At 39.5% G+C, this 6,000-nt stretch overlaps 1 protein-coding gene across 1 annotated transcript in view; it reads left to right on the top strand.

The window, feature by feature from the left end:
• Nucleotides 1-1,635: 1,635 nt before the first annotated feature.
• LOC139474275 (neuropilin and tolloid-like protein 2) overlaps nt 1,636-6,000 on the top strand; it is a 216,688-nt gene continuing 212,323 nt past the window's right edge. Inside the window, exon 1 of the mRNA XM_071257216.1 lies at nt 1,636-2,044. The gene's annotated coding sequence lies outside the window, so the exon portion shown is untranslated. The remainder of the gene's footprint in view (nt 2,045-6,000) is intronic.

Raw genomic sequence — 6,000 nt, 5'->3', positions numbered from 1 at the left:
AAGCATAGTCACCTTTTACGGCACGCATGGGTTGCTGAGGCAACTACTTGAAAACCTAGTAACTTTATGAATGCAGTTTGGAGATCTTCTAGCCTTGCCCTGCTTACTTGTATGTGTCATACTCAAATAATTAGAGTGAGTGAGTGAGGTTTTACACCGATTTTAGCAATATTCCAGCAATATCACCGTGGGGGACACCAGAAATGGGCTTCACACATTGTACCCATGTCGGGAATCGAACCCTGGTCTTCAGCGTGATGAGCGCACGCTTTAACCACTAGGCTACCCTACCGCCCCTACAAATAATCGGAATGAGGTTACCGTGCTAATCTTTAGGTACTTATTTTGTACAAACAAACATGACTGCTTTAATACGTCTAAAATACCTCCCACATATGTTAGAGTTACAGAATAGGTCCCTAGCAACCCATGCTTGCCATAAAAGATGACTGCTTGTCGTAAGAGGCGACTAACAGGATTGGGTGGTCAGGCTCGCTGACTTAGTTGATGCATGTCATCGATCCCAAATGCGTAGATCGATGCTCATGATATCAATCACTGGATTGTCTGATCCAGACTCGATTATTTACAGACCTCCATCATATAGCTGGAATGTTGCTGAGTGCGGCATTAAACAACAAACCAAACCCAATTTCTGCCTGATATTTCTGGATGATCAGCTAATCATCTTCAGTTAAAAAAACAGAATTCTGTTTTGATAAAATCCTTTCACCTATATGCTCAAAAGAGGATAAACATGTATGCGTTGAGGATAAAGCTCGTTTCTGTAATACTAAAACATACCAGAAATCTATAGTTTTATAATCTAATTTTTGATCGAACATAAATGTACTTTGTGAGGCGTTTTACTTTCCAAATATTGGCATGAAATTCCACAACTCGAAAGTTATTGCTTGCAATGGACGTAATGCCGTAAAGATTACATATATATTTCAAACTATAATTCTCTCGGTGTTGTAAAACGACATCAGGGGAAGTAAAGCAGCGATCTATTTCCATTCTTCATGTCAGTATAACGCTTGTTGAGTAGATGGTTCCATATTGGAGCCGTGCAATGTGATTTTCAACAGCATTAAATACCATATTTTACATTGGAAACACAAACAATCTTTCAATCCTTCCATCGAACTATTTCATGGCTTAACCAATATCAGTAGGGGTGTTGGAGATATTTTAGAATCTGATTAAAAGAAAATAACCTTTGTCGCGACAAGTAGAGTGATCAATGGCAATGAAGGTTTATATGTTTAGCTTGCTGTAATATTAGATTAGCCCATGTGGCTTTATACTGTGTGCTTCTATTCAATTTCTTCACGTTTTCCATTCCAGAAAAAGTGGAAACGGTTGCTTCACATGAAGGAAGAGTTGGTGTGAATGAAAAAATACCCCATGGGAGAATAATATTTGGTTCAAGGGTAAGGAAGTCACTAAATATGTGAAAAAGCGAATATGCTTCACATCAGCACTGCTCAAACAGACTGTCTGCGACGGCAAACTTTCTCGTGATGCCTGCTCGATAACGAATATCATTTCCTTGATGGTGGTGTGTTAAGAACCGATGCAACTATCATTTTACTCCGAGGGTTTCTGCGGACTTGCCAATCGGGAACGGATCAATACACTGACTATGGTCAATGTACCAACGTCTGTCCATGAACCTCATAACAAAGACCAGACCACTGCCTGTCGTGGAGTTCCTCACGACACAGCCAACCGTCTTGTCCATCAGTGTTGGATCAACCTACCACAGTATTAACCGTGTCGCAATTTTTCATCAGTTGGTCTGTATGAACGTTCAGTTCTTGTTGCCACTGCCTTGAGGTTGGGGGAGAGTTTTAGATTTGAGCTTGTATTTGCATCATACATCTTCGTTAGTTGCATCTGAGTGTCTGAAGCAAAAGCCTTGTGGACGTAATGTGTCCAGGATTGCCGATCACATGACTGTGTACCTCGCGAGGACAGGGAGCTTATCCAGCGTGTTGGGATTACCACAGTCGTGCAGACAATCTCTAGTCTTTATGAGGTAAGTCACTTTCTTCACTCTCTCTCCTTTCTTGTACATTTCCTAATGCCGAGTCAATATTTTTGTGATTATTTGTCACAAAATGACTTCATTTCAGGTGTATTGCTATATTTCTTGATGGATGAACTGATATGTTTGGTTTTGATTTTCTGAAGTGGATATTTATGACCGAATCATAACATTGCTTGTTGTCTGAGGCTAGTTCTCTACAGCCATTACATTATTGTCACAGGTTAGTGATGGTACTGTACGATTGTACGTCAGTTGAAAGTTGTTGGCGATGCACGTCTTGAATATAAATACTCTTCCTTTGATTTGACTACCGGTATATCGTACAGCCAGGATTATCAACATTCTTCATTTGGGTTGAGACTATAGGATTGTTTATTTGTTGGTCTACATTTGATTAATTTTCAGTTAGGTATTTGTAAAGCAAAACCATAGAAGTCTTAATTTCTAAGCATCTATTGTGTAACTGATGGATTGTAACTCAATTGTAATTTTCAAATTACATTTTTGGGTACTGTTATCATACTGTTTGAATGAACAGTATTAAAGAGACTCTCATCACACTTTTGACAGTATTGCTTCTTTTTACTTCTGCCAAATGCTGAAACCATCCAGTCATCAATAAAATCAGTTAAACAGTTCTAGAAACTTTTATGGTGCATTGAACGAGTTCTGAATTTGTTGACAGTCTTTTACACATGCAGGTATGATGTTTTTTTGTACCCAATAGAAACAAGTGTGATCCACCCTGGACTTGTGTTCCGCACATTGTTTGTAAATTTGTCAGTAACATGGACAACAGGCTTCTATACACTTCAGCCCCGATAATCCAGATAAATCCCAGTCAAATATGACAGATTAAATTTTGGGGGATTATTGCATCATCAGTATGGAGTAATGTCCCTTTGTATGACTACTTGGATGTCCCATACAGTATTCGCCTAAATGGCAAGGTGTCTACATTAACAGGGTCAAGGTAAAAAGAGTTTCGTATTGTGTTTCTTGTTTTTGCTACATGTTAATTATATAGCCTAGACAAGAGATAAACTGTGTGTAACATGATACCTGACCACAGATCCCTGCAGTGCCTACTGCTAGTGTCAGTGGAAGAGGCAATACACCAGCGAGTTCTCTTAAAGGGGCAGTAAGCACGCCAGTAAGCACGCCAGTTGTCTGTCTCTCCAGTGAAACATGCAGTGTAGGCATGTTAGCTGTCTTACAGATGTCGGTGATGAAGAAATATCGGAATAATGATGAGGAATATTTCAATGATGATAATAATTTCTAATGATAATTGTAGGGATAATTTTGTGTTTTATACCCTGCTGTAAAAGTGTGATATGATGATGGTTGGTGTATGATGTTTACATACCAGTGGTGGTAATATATATCATGATGATAGTGTGATAATGATGATGATGATGATGATGATAAAGTGATGATGATGATGTTTGTCAAGTGATGATGATGATGATGATGATGATGATGTTTGTCAAGTGATGATGATGAGGAGGAGGAGGAGGATGATGAGGATGATGATGATGAGGATGATGATGATGATGTCGATGTCGATGTCCCGACAGTGCTTTGGGCCTGACAAATTTTGGTTCATCAAGACAGATATATAAACAGTCAAATATGGCCTTTTTTACCATAGCGGCCATAGTTATTTTTTAGGTTTTTTTTCGACTCCAATCAGTAATATTCCAGTACATGATGTCATGCTGCCTGTAAGTCATCAGATCAACCAGTGGTTGATAGCATGAATGTGACATTAGGGTTAGTGATAAACAGTCATCCAGGTCAAACACCGGCCATGCTCCTCATTGTGTCAGCCCTTACGACATGCATTGGGTATGGGGACCGATTCTGTCAGAACTCCCCACAGGGATGTCTATAACCACGTCTATTGACTTTTAACATAATACATTGGTGCTCTGAGTTTCTTCTTGATCCCTGATGCATTGATATTGGCTTGTGTGTTCCTTTGAACTATGTAAATAGCCATGTATCTGTGATCGATTTAAATTATTTTCTTCACGTTTTCCCAGATCACCAAATATAAATTTGTCTTTTCTTTCTACTCTTGATTTTAAATTGCATATAATCTGGACAGATATATTTTGAAACATTCTATGTTATATTTCATATAATGGTACTAGTTATTTTGTTTAATGATATCATTTATGTTATATCTGAGAAAAGGGAAGTGAACTTGATAAGGTTATGAGGCTTGATTACAGTTTGGAATATATGTTTGATAATGCCTTCTGAAAAAACAACTGTAATGATTCTAATTACATTGTCTTTTTAACTTTTGTATGCAATTTATTTCCAATAATATGTCAATGGCATTTGCAGTCTTTACCTTGTACTGAAGTAGACTTTCATAAAATCATTTTCTTTCTTTGGCTGGGTCATATGCAAATGTAGAAGGGGGATGCAGAGGTGTCCAACCCACCCCCATTTTCAACCCCCACGCGCACCCGCACTGCCACCCCCACCCCCACCCCCACTTCAACCCCCACCCTCATCCCTTCCCCTACCCTAAACCCCTACAACCCTATCCAAAACCCCACCCCCTTCCCCACCTCAACCCCTATCCCAACCCCCAACCCAACCCCTACCCTCAACCCCCACCCTCATACCTCAACCCCAACCACTACTCTGGTGTCATCATGTGGGAAATGGGGCGGTCGGGTAGCCTAGTGGTGAAAGCGTTCACTCGTCACGCCGAAGACCCGGTTTCGATTCCCGACATGGGTGCAATATGTGAAGCCCATTTCTGGTGTCCCACTGGAATATTGCTAAAAGCGGCATAAAACCAAACTCACTGACTCACTCATGGGGAACACCAGAAATGGGCTTCACACATTGTATCAATGTGTTGGGTATCAAAACCTGACTTTTGGCGTAACAAGCGAACACTTTAACAACTAAAACTCCCCTACCCTCCCCACACACAACCACCCCCACACACCCACACACACCCACACCACCCACACCACCCACACCCACCTCCCCACCACTCCCCAACGGGGAAGACTAGATGTAAATGTAATACAACACTTTATGTAACTAACTCATTCATTGATATTTTCAACACAAATAACATTTAATTGTCAATGCAAATTGCTTCATGAATTATCTGCACTCATCTGGCAATTGTATAGTAACTTGTCATCATGAAACCAGCTGTGTCCCTGATTATTCCGACTTAACTACATCCATGGATGGGTGTGCTGTTTGTGCTTTTCAATAATTGTCTTCACCAAACACCATCATAAATTTATAGAACTTGTATAATAAAAGACATTGCTCTCTATAGTTTAAATTTATTTTCAGCATGCTTATCTCTTAAAAGCAAGGAGAGAAAAAGCTGTGTCCTCTCCATTTTGATTAGTAGCGAGAGGTCTCTTGTTTCACTTGAATGCAAAAACCAACCAGTATTAATGACATACACTCCTCTCGCTGACAAACCGAAACTTGTCTGAGTCTTTGGGCATGAAATGCTTATCTGATCAGGTAGTCACTACTGAAAAGACTTTTCTTTTCACTTCTCGCAATGACTAAATTATTGATTATGAGGTGTGACAAACTGACTGTTATTATTACAGAAAATTGGAGATGAGATAGGTTAATAATCAAATTGTTTTATTTGTCCTAAAGATTCAAAGGATAGTAATCTGTCTGATTGTGGAGGCAGTGTTTAAACATTTTTAATGCTTTTGTACTGTAGAAGTATTGGAATTTGTCCACACAGAAAGGCTGGATACGACAGTGTCCGTTATGACAAGGTTGTTGTTTTAATGATGCTATGTATGGGACCCAAGTTGATGACATCTGTCCGTCACATGTCAATATACATCAACTGGTCATTGACCATCTATTCCTTGAGGCATCTTGCTACCAAATATGGATCATAAAATTGCTGCCATTTCGTTCCA

This window comes from Haliotis cracherodii, unplaced genomic scaffold (genome assembly GCF_022045235.1).
Source record: "Haliotis cracherodii isolate W230 unplaced genomic scaffold, xgHalCrac1.p SCAF_3, whole genome shotgun sequence".
Classification (NCBI taxonomy): domain Eukaryota; kingdom Metazoa; phylum Mollusca; class Gastropoda; order Lepetellida; family Haliotidae; genus Haliotis; species Haliotis cracherodii.
The sequence above is the reverse complement of the archived record's forward strand: the minus strand, read 5'-3'. Positions and strand labels throughout refer to the sequence as shown.